Source organism: Macaca mulatta, chromosome 2, assembly GCF_049350105.2.
Source record: "Macaca mulatta isolate MMU2019108-1 chromosome 2, T2T-MMU8v2.0, whole genome shotgun sequence".
NCBI classification, from domain to species: domain Eukaryota; kingdom Metazoa; phylum Chordata; class Mammalia; order Primates; family Cercopithecidae; genus Macaca; species Macaca mulatta.
In genome coordinates, this window is record NC_133407.1 from 103,830,485 (window position 1) to 103,846,232 (window position 15,748).

The 15,748-nt window shown below is 44.1% G+C and overlaps 1 non-coding gene across 1 annotated transcript; it reads right to left on the bottom strand.

Annotated features, from left to right (window-relative positions):
- Positions 1-15,637: 15,637 nt before the first annotated feature.
- Positions 15,638-15,748, bottom strand: LOC114676470 (U5 spliceosomal RNA). Its single transcript, XR_003727542.2, has one exon. It is a non-coding gene; the product is annotated as a U5 spliceosomal RNA (small nuclear RNA).

The following is a 15,748-nucleotide window of genomic DNA, read 5'->3' on the forward strand; positions in this document are numbered from 1 at the left end:
TTACCCAGTATATGGTATTCAGTTAGAGTCACACAAAATGTAACAAGACAGAATACTGGTAGTCATAAGTAGGTTTGCTGCTCTGACATTTACATAAAAATGTAGAAGTGGCTTTGGAACTGAGTAATGGGTGGAGGCTTGAAAAATTTGAAAGATCAGGTCAGACAAAGCCTGTATTATCTAATGGAGCATTAAGGGTGATTTTGGCCAAGGCTTAGAAGAGAAGACTACGGAAAGTCTGAAACTTCTTAGAGATTACAGTTGGTCCTTGAACAACTTGGGTTTCAACTATGTGGGTCCACTTATGGACTTTCTTCTGCCTCTGCCACCCCTGAGATGGCAAGACCAGTCCCCGTCCCCTCCCCTTCTCAGCCTGCTTAACATGAAATGACAAGGATAAAGACCTTTATGATGATCCATATAATATAGTGGATTATATTTGCTAAATATAATTTCTCATGATTTTCTTAATATTTTCTCTAGCTTTATTATAAGAATATAGTATCTAACATGTATAACATAAAAAATATGTGTTAACGACTATATTTCAGTAAGGCTTCTGGTCAACAGTAGACTATTAGTAGTTACATTTTTGGGGAGTTAAAAGTTATACGTAGCGTGGAAGTTGATGCCCGTAACCCCTGAGTTGTTCCAGGGTCAGCTGTACTCAGGTGATCATGACAAGAATGTTGATATAGGCCGGGCGCGGTGGCTCAAGCCTGTAATCCCAGCACTTTGGGAGATCGAGACCATCCTGGCTATCCCGGTGAAACCCCGTTTCTACTAAAAAATACAAAAAACTAGCTGGGCGAGGCGGCGGGCGCCTGTAGTCCCAGCTACTCGGGAGGCTGAGGCAGGAGAATGGCGTGAACCCGGGAGACGGAGCTTGCAGTGAGCTGAGATCGCGCCACTGCACTCCAGCCTGGGCGACAGAGTGAGACTCCGTCTCAAAAAAAAAAAAAAAAGAATGTTGATATAAATATGGGCAGTAAAGGCCATTCTGATGAGGTCTCAGATGGAACTGAATAAAATGGTATTGGAAACTGGAGCAAAGGCCATCCTTGTTATAAAGTAGCAAAGAACTTGGCTGAGCTGTGTCTGTGTCAGGCTTTATGGAAGGCAGAATTTAAGAGTGATGAAATAGAATATCTGATGGAAGAAATGTCTAAGCAACAAAAGCATATAGGCTATTGCATGGCTAGTTTGAACTACTTACAGGAAAATAAGAGGGAAGAGATGATTTAAAGACAACTTATACTTGAAAGGGAAGTAGAGTGGAAAGATTTGGAAAACTCACAGCCTAGAAGACTGCCACCCACACCCCCAAACTATAGAGCTACCAATGTGCAATACCAGCCTGGGAGAGCTGTGGTCATGAGACCCAAACCTCAGAGAGTTGAAATGTGGACCCAGCCCAGCAAAGACATAGGGGTGGGGCTGCCTGAGGCTTTGGAGGCCCAAACTTCTGAGTGTGTCCAGAAGATTGCACATGGACTGAAAGAGCATTCTGAAGTTTTAAGATTTAATGTTTTTTGTTTTGTTTTGTTTTGTTTTTTGTTTGGGTTTTAGACTTACTTGGGACCAGTTACCCCTTTTTTCTTGCCTGTTTCCCCCACTGGAATGGGAATATCTATCTTATGCCCATTTCACCATTGTATTTTGGAAGTAGGTAACTTGTTTTGACTTCACAGGTTTACAGCTGGAGAGAAGTCACTTGAGGAGGAATTATCCCTTGAGTTATGCCCATATCTGATTCAGATGACACTCTGGACTGTTTGAGTTGATAGCTAAGTGAATTAAGACTTTTGGGGCCAGTAGGATGGAATGAATATATTTTATTTGTGAGAAGGTCACGAGTTTGGGGTAGTTGGCAGGGGCAGAATGCTAGGGTTTAAATGTCCCCACCAAAACGCATGTTGAAACTTAATCCTCACCTAACATGGTGGCTCACGCCTGTATTCCCAACACTTTGGGAGGTTAGGAGTTTGAGACCAGCCTGGCCAACGTGGTGAAACTCCATCTCTACTAAAAATACAAAAATTAGCCGGGTGTGCTAGCAGGCACCTGTAATCCCAGCTACTCAGGAGGCTGATGCAGGAGAATCACTTAAACCCAGGAGGCAGGGGTTGCAGTGAGCTGATATCATGCCACTGCACTCCAACCTGGGTGACAGAGTAAGACTGTATCTCAAAAAAAAAAAAAAACAAAGAAAGAAAGAAACTTAATCCCCATTGTAACAGTATTAAGAGATGATTAGAACTAGACTTAGTCATCAGCTTGGGGCCCCCATGATGGTACTGATGGCTTTATTAGAAGAGGAAGGGAGACCTGAGCTGACATGTATGCTCTTGCCCTCTTGCTTTCTGTCATGTTATGACACAGTAAGAAGGCCAGATATGGCTCCTCCACAGTTCCCAGCCCTCGGAACCATGAGCTAAATAAACTTCTTTTCTTTATAAATTACCCAATCTGTGATACTCTGTTACAGCAACAGAAAACAGACTGACACTGATCTTACCAGACATGATCTCACTGGTTTGGCCTACTGCCTAGAGACTAACCCTTCTCAGAATCACTGCTTCAGGGCAGTATAACGACATGCAAAGGTTTATTTATTGATTTATTTTTTTTTTGAAACAAAGTGCCCAGGCTGGAGTGCAGTGATGTGATCTCAGCTCACCACAACTTTCGCCTCCCAGGTTCAAGCAATTCTCCTGCCTCAGCCTCCCGAGTAGCTGGGACTACAGGCATACGCCACCACGCCCAGCTAATTTTGTATTTTTAGTAGAGATAGGGTTTCTCCCATGTTGGTCAGGCTGGACTCAAACTCCTGACTTCAGGTGATCTGCCCACCTCAGCCTCCCAAAGTGGTGGGATTACAGGCATGAGCCACTGCACCCTGCCACAAAGGTTTTTTTTTTTTTTTTTAAATGAAGTGGGAATACGGTACTAAGAAAACGGCTTTTATTTTGTGTTAATGTAAAAAAAAACAAATCATGAAAAATATTTCAGAGATGTTTAACCTGAGCCAATGTGAGTGACCGTGGCCTGCAGAAAACACAAACCCAGGAAACCTTGAATAAGTAGTCCTGAGGCAGTCAGAATGTAATTCTGTTTTATACATTTCAGGGAAGCAGAAGTTACACAAAAAACCATCAATCAATACATGCAGGTTATACATTGGTTTGGTCCCAAAAGGCAAGATATCTTGAAGCAGGGGAATACAGGTCATAGGTGGGTTCAGAGATTCTTTTTTTTTGAGACAGAGTCTCACTTTGTTGCCCAGGCTGGAATGCAGTGGCACAATTGAATTGAGATGGGGTTTCACCACATTGGCTGGGCTGGTCTTGAACTCCCGACCTCAAGTGATCCACCCACTCCAGCCTCCCAAAGTGCTGGGAATACAGGCATGTGCTAAGATTACACACATCAGCCACTGTGCAGGGCCAGAGATTCTTTAATTTGTAATTGTTTAGAAAAACAAAGTGTGGCCTAAGAACTTGGAGTTACCAGAAAGGAATGTTTAAGGAAGTTTGTAGCCAGGTGTGGTGGCTCACACCTGTAATCCCAATACTTTGGGAGGCCAAGGTAGGAGTGTTACTTGAAATCAGGAGTTCAAGACCAGCCTGGGCAACATAGCAAAACTGTGTTTCTACTAAAAATAATTTTTAAAAATTTAATTTAAAAAAAGATAAGTCTGCTAAGCATCATGTGGTGCTATGCTAGAGTTGAGTTGTGAGACCAAGCCACTCTCTCTATATATAGATAGATAAGTAGATATAGATATAGATATAGATATATAGGCTGGGCGCAGTGACTCACGCCTGTAATCCCAGCACTTTGGGAGGCCAAGGCGGGTGGATCACCTGGGTTCAGCAGTTTGAGACCAGCCTGTCCAATATGGTAAAACCCCATCTCTACTAAAAATGCAAAAATTAGGCGGGCATGGTGGTGGGTGCCTGTAATCCCAGGTACTTGGGAGGCTGAGGCAGGAGAATCACTTGAACCCGGGAAGTGGAGGTTGCAGTGAGCCAAGATCACGTCACTGCACTCCAGCCTGGGCGACATATCTGAAAAAAAAAAAATCTATATATAGATATAGATATATAGATATACTCTGTGTGTATATGTATATATAGAGAGATATATAGATATATATTTTTGTGTGTGTGTATATATATACACATATATATTTGACTGGCCTGCTGACATGACTCTCCAGGCCTCTTAAGGAGTTTGAGTAAAGAGAAAAATGTTAACACCATAAAATTATGTATGCAAGAGAGGGCATAGAGAGATTTTGTTTTTGGTTTTGGTCAGGTTTATTGAGATATGCTTTACATAAAGTAAAATTCACCCTTTTTAAGGTATACAGTTTGATGACTTTTGATAAATGAATGCAAATGTATAAGCAAGAGTTAGAAAATTTCCACCACCCCAAAAAGTTACCTTGGCATAGGGAGAAATTAAATGGTTGGTGAGATGTTGGGGACTTTATTTTCATTCCTTGATAAGGTTTGTGCAATAGAGTTTAGGAGAAGAAAAATCAAAAACCAAATTTGATTTCCCAGCTAGAGTCAGATCTTGCAGAATATGCAAAGAACCCAGAATTACTGCTAAGTAAAGCAGTCAAAATGGACACAGACACATATACAAAATTTTAGTTCTATTTACTTCTCCAAAGCACCATTAAACAGAAAGGGCCTTAGGGGTTCTGGGAGGATTATAGCAAGGAAGAGGGAATGAGAGACTTCTCAACTAGCCAGGCTTCACAAAAGAGGAGCTTCTAAGTATGGTTTGGAGGATAGGAAATTGTAAGAGGAGAAGAAAGCAAGGAGTGTAGGGAAAAATAAATGGATCTGCCCTAGTTTTCATAGCCAAGAGATTTATGGATTTGACTGGTGAAGTTTATTTTCTCATTTATTTTTTTCTTTATTCGTTGAACAGATATTTAGAGGGGTTCCCCCCCCCACCACTGCATTGTTACACAAACGTTATTACAAAGCTTCTACAGTACTTATAGTAGGTGCTGAAAATAGATGAATAATGTGTCATTCTTTTTAATTCAGGTATTAATGATGCCCAGTTTTCTGGTACTTAATAGATACTCAGGTGTTTTCTGATAGGGGCCATCACTGTGAAACTTCTGATAGAGTTTCACAGTGGGAATAGATGTGTAAAAATAAACTCATTATCACTTAGATTCCAACATAGTGTTCTTCCAAGGAGTTTCTATTTCTTCTTCTTTTTTTTTTTTTTCTTTTTGAGATGGAATTTCACTCTGTTACCCAGGCTGGAGTGCAATGGCGCGATCTTGGCTCACTGCAACCTCTGCCTCATGGGTTCAAGCAATTCTCCTGCCTCAGTCTCCTGAGTGGCTGGGATTACAGGCATGAGCCACCACGTCTGGGTAATTTTTGTATTTTTACTAGAGACGGGGTTTCACCACGTTTGCCAGGCTGGTCTTGAACTCCTGACCTCAGGTGATCCGTCTGCCTCGGCCTCCCAAAGTGCTGGGATTACAGGCATGAGCCACTGCACCTGGCCTTCTATTTCTTCGGAAACTGAAATGGTTGTATCTAAACATACTGACTTTTCCCCCTGTGATACTGTAATACAATAAGAAAGACATATTTGTCCTTTTCCCCAGTTTCTGGCATAAAGCTGCTAAAATCCTTGTAATTTCCTAGTGATAAGAGCATCTTTTTTTTTTTTTTTTTTAATTTTTTTTTATAATATGCAGTCTTAGTTCTTGGCACGTGAGCTTCTGAGACCCTTACAACTTCCAGAGTAATGTGTCTTTTGTATGCTAATGAGATGACTGGTAGCTGAGGTCCCTGAGATAGCTTAGGGATGGGGTCTGATGGCAGAAAGATCAAGGAATAATTAGAGGGCTGGAACATTCAACCCCAACCTCCAACCTCTGGGAAGGGGAGAGGGGCTGAAGGCTGAGCTAATTATCAATGGCTAATAATGTAATCAATTATCCCTATGTAATGAAACCTCCATATGAACCCTAAACAAGGGAGTTCAGAGAGCTTCCAGGTTTGTGAACACATGCAGGTGCTTGGAGGGTGGTGCATGGAAGGTCCATGCCCCTCCCTCCATACATTGCCCTTTGCGTCTCTTCCATTTGGCTGTTCATGAGTTGTTTCCTTTACAATAAATCAGTAAGAGGAAGTAAAGTGCCTTCCTGATTTCTGTGAGCCATTCTAGCACATTATTAAACATGAGAAGAGGGTTATGGGAACAGAAGTACAGTGGCCCCGTGATTGGCATCTAAAGTGAGGACAGTCTTGTGGGACTGAGCCTTTAACCTGTATGGTTTGATGCTAACTCTGGGTAGTTAGTGCCAGAGTTGAATTGTTAGACACCTAGCTGGTGTCCAGAGAGCTGAAGAATTGGTTGTTGGTGTGGGAAGAAATCCAACTATTTATGTGAGAATTTGAACAAAAACAGCTCATACACCTGTCTACTTGCTAGTTCAAGATTTGCATAAGGAATGTCCACTTTCTTCAGGAAAGACGGATGTCTGTTAACTAAGTTGTGTCGTTTTCAGACTTTGGCCTTTAACAGTGACTTAGCGCCGGGCGCGGTGGCTCAAGCCTGTAATCCCAGTACTTTGGGAGGCCGAGACGGGCGGATCACGAGATCAGGAGATCGAGACCATCCTGGCTAACATGGTGAAACCCCGTCTCTACTAAAAAAAATACAAAAAACTAGCCGGGCGAGGTGGCGGGCGCCTGTAGTCCCAGCTACTCGGGAGGCTGAGGCAGGAGAATGGCGTGAACCCAGGAGGCGGAGCTTGCAGTGAGCTGAGATCCGGCCACTGCACTCCAGCTTGGGCGACAGAGCGAGACTCCGTCTCAAAACAAACAAACAAACAAACAAAAAACAGTGACTTAGCTAAGTGTGTTATTTAGGATTCTGTTTAAAAATAGCAGAAACCTACTTGAATTAACTTAAATACACTTAATTTATTATGGGGATTTCTGCATGTACCCTGGCACCTAAAGGCAAGAATGCAACTAGAAGTTCTGAAGCGTGGAAAATCCAAGCAATCAGGAACAACGGGCAGCGCACGCAGGTTCAGTCTCAGCTCTTTCCTCACTTCTGATCCCTTTTTTGCTCTTTGCTTTCCTGCTTTCTCTAATCCTAGGCATAGGGCAGAAATTGCCAGAGGGCCCAAGTGTATAACTCCATTCCAGAAACCAGCCCAAATTGAGTTAGACTCTCTCAGACTTAATTACTAATTCTTGGGAGAGACAATAGGATTTGCTCAGTTTGGGTTAGATGTTCACTTCTGGTTTACTCCTATGGCCCAGGGGGGCTAGGTCATGTAATGTAAATGAGGCTTCCAGGGCCCTATCCTGTGGGAGGCAGTGGTTAACTGGGCTGATCAGACACCCAAAAGGTGCCTGCTGCTAATTAGATCACAACCTTTTCCCTCATTTCTATTGCTCTATGTCTCCTGACAACTAAGATAACTGAGAAGCTTCAGGGTTTTTTTTTTTTTTTTTTTTCTCTTCTGCTTGGAAGCTTTCATAAATTTATCTTTGACAGTTCATTCTGCCTTGGTGTTGGTTATACTCCATTAACGTTTTTTGGCTCTCAGTGATCTCTCAGACTGCATTCACATCTTCCTCTGATGATGGTTTGTGACTGGTCAGTGGGTGGAATAGCTGGTGGGGTTAGGGAAATGGGGATATAGTCTCCTCTGATTTCCTTGGGGCTCTGTCTTTGGGGTAAACAGCCACATAGTTGAGTGAGTTGGGTCTTTCTGTTTGGGATATGTGTGTGCAACCAACTCAACAGTAGCAAGGCTGGCTCTCAGGCTATAGCTCTCCATTTGATCCATTTGATTCAGTTATGGTTATAGTTCTCCCTGGCTCCCCTCCCCTCCCCTCTCCTCCCCTCCCCTCCCCTCCCCTCCCCTTCCCTCCCCTTCCCTTTCTTCTTTTAGACGGAGTCTTGCTTTATTGCCCAGGCTGGAGTGCAGTGGCGCAATCTCAGCTCACTGCAAGCTCCGCCTCCTGGGTTCACGCCACTCTCCTGCCTCAGCCTCCCGAGTAGCTGGGACTACAGGCACCCGCCACCACGCCCGGCTAATTTTTTGTAGTTTTAGTAGAGACGGGGTTTCACCTTGTTAGCCAGGATAGTCTCGATCTCCTGACCTCATGATCCGCCCACCTTGGCCTCCCAAAGTACTGGGATTACAAGCGCGAGCCACCGTGCCTGGCTGGCTGGCTTTCCTTCTTTCTTTCTTTCTTTTCTTTTCTTTTCTTTTCTTTTTTTTTTTTTTTTTTTTTTTTTTGTATTTTCATATTCACTCCAATATGGAAGCTGTCTTGGTGTTAACAAAAACTGTGTGACTGCATGATTTCTCCTTTAATTCGGTCACTACTGCCATTCCTCCTAATAGGTCTCTGGAATATCCTATTCTACCAGAATAGGTCTCCGGTAGGGTTCCCTGGTTTTCCTTGAATGCCTCTGCCCCTAGCTGTCATCTTCCCAAGCTAAGATTTCTTAGAACCACCTTCAGACACATCTCATTCCATAAACTTCCTATTCTCTATATCTTTTTTTTTTTTTATTTTTTTTCCGAGAGGGAGCCTTGCTCCCATCACTGGCTGGAGTGCAGTGACATGATCTCAGCTCACTGCAACCTCCACCTCCCAGGTTCAAGCGATTCTCCTTCCTCAGCCTCCCGAGTAGCTGGGATTACAGGCATGTGCCACCATGCCCAACTAATTTTTGTATTTTTAGTAGAGACAGGGTTTTGCCAATTTGGCCAGGCTGGTCTCGAACTCCTGACCTCGTGATACCCCCACCTCAGCCTCCCAAAGTGTTAGAATTACAGGTGTGAGCCACCACGCCCGGCCTGTTCTCTATGTCTTAACAGCAATTAACAAGCTGTAGGGAAGAACTCTGCCTCTTACAGTTCAGTCCAAATTATAATAAGCTTGGCCAATACACCTCTGCACTTGAGAGTATGAAATTGGGCTATTTATCTAGTTTGTAGGCTTCCCCTCGGGGGAGGTTAACACTCAGTATGTCAAAGCTTGCTGTGTTAACAAGGCCTTTAGAGGGAATAGCGATAGAGAACAGACTGGAGATGGTTAGATTCATCTTTACCAGTCCAGCCCCCCCTGGACAAGGTCCTAGGAATGGTGAAGGCTTATGAAGAGATACAAACAGCTATTAATATTTCCCTATATGATGCCATGCCCTGGAAGTCAAATCCTCCTCTCCTCCTTTTTCTTTTCTTTTCTTTTCTTTTTTCTTTACAGGGTCTCACTTTGTCCCCAAGGCTGGAGTGGCGTGGGGAAATCTTGGCTCACTGCAGCCACCTTAACCTCCTGGGCTCAAGCGATCCTCCTGTCTCAGTCCCCCAAGTAGCTGGGACTATAGGCACGCCACCACGCTTGGCTAATTTTTTTTTTTTTTTTTTTTTTTTTTTTTTTTTTTTGAGACGGAGTCTCTGTCGCCCAGGCTGGAGTGCAAACTCTGCCTCCCGGGTTCACACCATTCTCCTGCCTCAGCCTCCCGAGTAGCTGGGACTACAGGCACCTGCCACCACTTCCGGCTAATTTTTTGTATTTTTTAGTAGAGACAGGGTTTCACTGTGTTAGCCAGGATGGTCTCGATCTCCTGATCTCGTGATCCACCCACGTCGGCCTCCCAAAGTGCTGGGATTACAGGCGTGAGCCACCGCGCCCGGCCCCTAAGTTTTTGTAATTTTTGTAGAGACGGGTTTCACCATGTTGCCCAGGCTGGTCTCGAACTCCTGAGCTCAAGGGATTCGCCCGCCTCGGCCTCCCAAAATGCTAGGATTACAAGCAGAAGCCACCACGTCCGGCCGCAAGTCTGGCTTTTCTATCCCAGTTGCATGTGGACAACCAGGATTGCAGGACGAATCCCAAAATATGTGCACCCTCCTGGGCCCCACTGTGGCCCCATCTGTAGCCAGCTACGAGGCTTGTGGAGGCAGGGTTGCATCAAGATTCGCTAGGCAGCACGGCATCATCAACACTAATGAGCAAGGAGGGGCCTGGACCAGGGCGCATCTCCAACACTGACCAGCAAGAAGAGCAGCCTGTGCTGACTTGTCACGTGAGGGTTCTGGACCAACGCACCACCGAGACGCGAACCCTTTGGCTTCCTAGAGAGAACCAGGCTCCCGCCGTACTTCCGGCTCGCTGCCGCCAGGTGGAGCCCCTGCGGTCCCGTGGGAGAGTGTACCTGCAAGGTGGCGCTCTGACCAGAGAGCCGCAGCCTGGAAGCGAAACGTGGCCCTCGGTGATCCCAGGCGGGGCGAGGAGACCCCGTGAGCCCATTTCGTTCTTCTCCGTCTGGAGGGCTTTCTGCGCCGGGCTTTGTGGCCTCCTTCCTAGTTGTGGCTGATGACATTGGCTGGCCGTCTTCTCAGTGATCCTAGCGGGTCTGCGCCCAGCGTTACCCACGGGGCACTTGAGCCTTTTTCTTGTTGTTTCTGGGCACTCTTTCCAGCTTTGACCCGTAGGCAAGCCTGCACTTTCATTTTGTCCTGTAAACCCTTATTGGTTCAGCAGTCCTCTGCCCGATTTCTTTCCAGAGGCGGCCTCTCTTGGTCATGGTCAGGGTCTTTGAACACATTTAGTAAAAACTATTTTCTACTCCAACCTGTCAACCTAAAATAATCAAAAAGTCAGAATCTGGTTTAAAGATAGTTTTTATTCAAGTGCAAAGTTAAGGACGGGTTGCCCAGGAAGCACGGATTCCAAAGAATGGAAGTCAGTCTTCCAAAGGGTAGACGTTTAAGATCGTTTATATAGACAAAGTTCAGGGAAGTGTAATAGAATTTCAACATATTTCTATGTAAGGTTTAATGCATAGTTACGATTATTTGATTAGTTGGGTGGTCTTTTTTTCCAGGAAAAGTATATTTAACATTCCACCCTGAAGATATAACTGTCATGGGGCCTTGGGCACCATCTGGTCTGAGTTAGGTACAGGATAATAAAGGAGACAGTTAATCTATAACGAAGATCAGTGATTGGAAGGGGGAAGATCTGGTCTCTGGTTTCTCCTAGTCATTTACAGAATAAGAACAATGAGGAAGAGAGTTAAACAATAAGAAGAAGAATAGCATACATAATATGCGACTCTCCAGGGCTTAACTTTCCGCTTGACATAATAAATTTAGAAGGTCCTGAAATTTTATTTTCTTTTACAAATCCAAGCAGTTCCTCTGAGACCAGGATTCTCCTGTAGCTGAGATTCAGTTCTGGACTATGGAGTGTAGTGGCATGTTTTGAGAAACCTTGTGTCTTGCCCGCAATTGGATGAAGCAATAAACTGAAGGAGCAGTTATAACTCTGCAGCTGAAGGTGGGGCCAGGTAACCCTGGAGTGGGAGGACAAGACATAGTTCTAAAGGTTTTTAAGCAGGATGATACGGGGGAGTAGTGCACATATTGAGCTGCAAGAGAAGGTCAGGCTTATTTGTGGCTCTCTTCTCCTCACTTAGTTCCCGAGACTCTTCCTTTTCCAAAATCAGAGAGCAGTGCAGGAAACCAGGGGAATGCAGCCCTTTCTGCAGAGAATATGGTCCCAGCTGAGTTGGGCTTCCTAACAGTCTGCCTTAAGTCAGCTGTCGGAGAAATCAGTACAGGTCTCAGGGGCCTGACCTGGTTTACCCATTGCAGGGTGGCTGTAGCAAGTGTATATGTGTGTCTATACACAAGAAACTGTGTGTTTTGGGGGGGAAGTGATTTGAGGCTAAATGAGATTGTCCAGACTAAGACATGTCTTGGTTAGAGACAGCACATGATTTTGAGAAGATCCATTTAATTGGTAAAGTGGAGGGAGGCAACTGCCAGTAAAATTTTCTGGAAACTGGAAATTCACACGTTCTATAGATGAAGTCCACCAGGGTAAGTAGGAAAAGTCCTTTGGAGAAATACATTTGCTCTGCAAATAGTGTGTGTAGAACAGCTTACGCCTGGGGGCCTGGTTATTCTGCAAGTATATACTGAGCAGCCTTTGTATGCCAGGCCATGGAATAAGCTTTGCAGATACAATGAGAAATAATAATAGTTACATAACTTACTGAGCTCTTACTTTGTAGATTCATTCATTTAACAGATATTTATGGGGTTTCTGCTTTGTGCCAATGGTGACCAAGACAGTACCTTCATGGAGCTGTAAACTCTAATGGGAGACACACACAACACACCCGTGAATGTATACTGCATTGTCAGGGAATGATACATGCCAAAATGGAAGGGTAAGTGAGGGGATGGAAAGTGACTATAGTGCCTGGAGTGGAAGAAGGTCAGAGAGGACCTCTTGAAGGAGGTGATATTTGAACAGAATGAATTGAGGGACCAAACCAGGCAGAGGGAACAGCAAGGTCCTAAAGTGTGAACAATCTTAAAGTGTTTGAGTTTTTAAGCAACAGAAAGAAGGCAAGTATTTCAGAAGGAAAAGGAGCCAGACCTGGTAGTTAGAGATGAGGTCAGAGAGAGAAAGAGGTGGGCCACTTTTTGTGTGGCTTTGATATTGTATAACTGGGCAAGGCCTTCTTCACGCAGAGTTTTTACAACTTACTGAACAGGCGATGTCCTCAATGAGATCTAAAGAAAGGGAAGAACAAGGGGAGAGAATTTTAGGCTGATAGAAGAACAAATACAAAGGCCTTGAGGTAGGAAAGAGTTTGACTTGTTTGAAGAAAAAAAAAGGAAGCCAGGGTGCTGGACTAGACAGAGCCCAGGGAGAGAGTTACATGGGCTGAAGTTGTAGAGGGACGTAGGGGCCAGATCAGTAGGATCTTAGAGGTCATGGGAAAGAGTTTGATTTCACCCTAAGAAGAATGATAGCCATTAAAGAGTTTTTGACTGTTTCATGAACTTTTTATCAGATCATTCAGACTGTTTGCAAAATCTACTTTATTACACACCCACACATTATTGGGTATGTAAGAGAAAAATGAATGAGATTTGAGTTAGGAGGTTATTGCAGGAGTACAGCCAGGAAATGATTACTGTAATGTTATAGTATGGATTGATATCTGGGTAGAGCAAATTTCCTTTTTCCCCCAAAAATATTCTTACTAGTCTTTCCATCTGTCCCTCCATATAAGCTTCACAATCCAGATTCTTTAGAACTTTAGAATAAAAAATGATTTCCTTTGGGATTGCAATGACTTATAGATTAAATGAGAAATGACAGTTTTAGAAAAATAATGCCTTCCACTTATGAACATGTTCTCTCTTATCATTTATTCAGTTCTTTTATGAAGGGGCACAGGCGCATGTATGCACACATGCATGTGTGTGCTATAGGTCTTGTCCATTTTCCAACTGAATTCTGGGGTATACTATTGATTTTCTATGTTGGTCTTCATCTGGCCATCTAATTATCTACAGCACATCTGCCCCCTTCCCCTGTTCCCCAGGGCTTGAGTAGGAATCTTTTGTTTCAGGAACCAGTGACCATCAAGGATAAGACCTTCTATTTCACCTACAAGCAATGGGCCAGCCTGATGCCTGCTCAAAAGACCCTGTACAGAGATGGTATTGGAGATATAGCCTCTGGGTGAGGCTCTCTCTAGGACTCAGCCTTTGTACTTTGGAGCTTCCTGGCTTCTTTCCTCTTATAGGCTGAGGTATCTCTCATAAGCTCATTTTCAGAATCCCATCAACTGAGTTTCCCAACTCACCCGCCTCAGGGACTGCTGGCCAGGGAGAACCCTAGGTTCTCTGTAGTATTGAAACAGATGTCCCCAGTTCCCTAGTAGAGGTTCTGCTTTGGACAAAATGTGAAATGAAAATTTTTTTGATGCCCTAATTGAGCCCTCTGTCCCTACACCATCCCTGTTTTCCTGAGATCTTAGCCTCCTACCATGTGGGTGGGATACTACCACTATTTCAGCCCACCCCCTCACAGGGCCAGATGTGTTATGCTCCTTCCTGAGTAAGAGAGTTGGGCTCCTTCTGTCGTGTGCTCCCCTTTCCCTGAGATCCCGCCTCGCTTGTTCTCCTGGGTGTTCCAATTCTTCCTCCACTTGCTAAAGGCAAAAGATGGGCTGAAAAGAGTTCCAGAATCAACAATGGTTGACTCCCCACATTTTCCTATTCCTTTTTTTTCCTCCTTGAGAAACATTTTATTCCCTAAACAAGTTCTGATATCTCTGCTGGAGCAAGGGGGAATACCGTGCGGCCCAGATCCCTGGGTGCTGCTCGGCAGAGAGGCCCTGAGAGGTGTCTGTTCTGGTGAGTGAGAGAACCTGTGAGCTTCACTTCCTGCTTTTCCTCTTCGTTTGTTGTTGTTTTTGTCTGTTTGCTTGTTTTAAGAGATAGGGTCACGGATGCGGTGGCTCACACCTGTAATCCCAGCACTCGGGGAGGCTGAGGCGGGCACACCACTTGAGGTCAGGAGTTTGAGACCAGCCTGGCCAACATGGTAAAACCCTGTCTCTACTAAAAGTACAAAAATTAGCCGGGCGTGGTGGCAGGTGCCTATAATCCCAGCTACTAGGGAGGCTGAGGCAGAAGAATTGCTTGAACCCAGGAGGCGGAGGTTGCAGTTAGCTGAGATCGTGCCACTGCACTCCAGCCTGGACGAGAGAGTGAGACTCTGTCTCAAAATAAAATAAAATAAAATAATAAAATAAAATAAAATAAAATAAATGAAATAAAATAAGTGAAATAAAATAAAATAGACTTACGATGTTGGCCAGGCTGGTCTCGAACTCCTTGTCTCAAGTGATCCTCCAGCCTCTGCCTTGCAAAGCACTGGGATTATAGGCATGAACCACCATGCCCAGTCCTTTGTTTTAATAATTTGTCATGCAAAACGTTTTTCTTCTTTTATATGACTGCTGTGAAGGATGAAAGTGGTTACTCTTACACAGACAAATATTACAGAGCACCCCCTACACACCTTTTTTTACTTAATGGGATAATTAAACTTTCTACTATTTTTTTTTATTATATTTTAAGTTCTGGGCTACATGTGCAGAACGTACAGTTTTGCTACATGGGTATATGCATGCCATGGTGGTTTGCTGCACCCATCAACCCGTCGCCTACATTAGGTATTTCTCCTAATGTTATCCCTCCCCTAGCCCCCCACCTCCCGCAGGCCCCAGTGTGTGATGTTCCTCTCCCTGTGTCCATGTGTTCTCATTGTTCAGCTCCCACTTATGAATGAGAACATGCAGTGTTTGGTTTTCTGATCTTGTGTTAGTTTGCTGAGAATGATGGTTTCCAGCTTCATCCATGTCCCAGTAAAGGACATGAAATCATCCTTTTTTATGGCTGCACAATATTCCATTGTGTATATGTGCCACATTTTCTTAATCCTATCATTGATGGGCATTTGGGTTGGTTCCAAGTCTTTGCTGTTGTGAATCGTGCTGCAATAAACATACGTGTGCAGGTGTTTTTATCATAGAATGATTTATAATCCTTTGGGTATATGCCCAGTAATGGGATTGCTGAGTCAAATGATATTTCTACTTCTAGATACTTGAAGAATCGCCACACTGTCTTCCACAATGGTTGAAGTAAATTACACTCCCACCAACAGTGTAAAGCATTCCTATTTTTCCATGACCTCTCCAGCATCTGTTGTTTCCTGACTTTTTAATGATCACCATTCTAACTGGCATGAGATGGTATATTAAGATTCAGAGCTGTTCCTCTCCATGGAAATCTTTAGTAAAAGGCAAAAGATTTATACGATCTGAAGAGAAACCAGAGTAT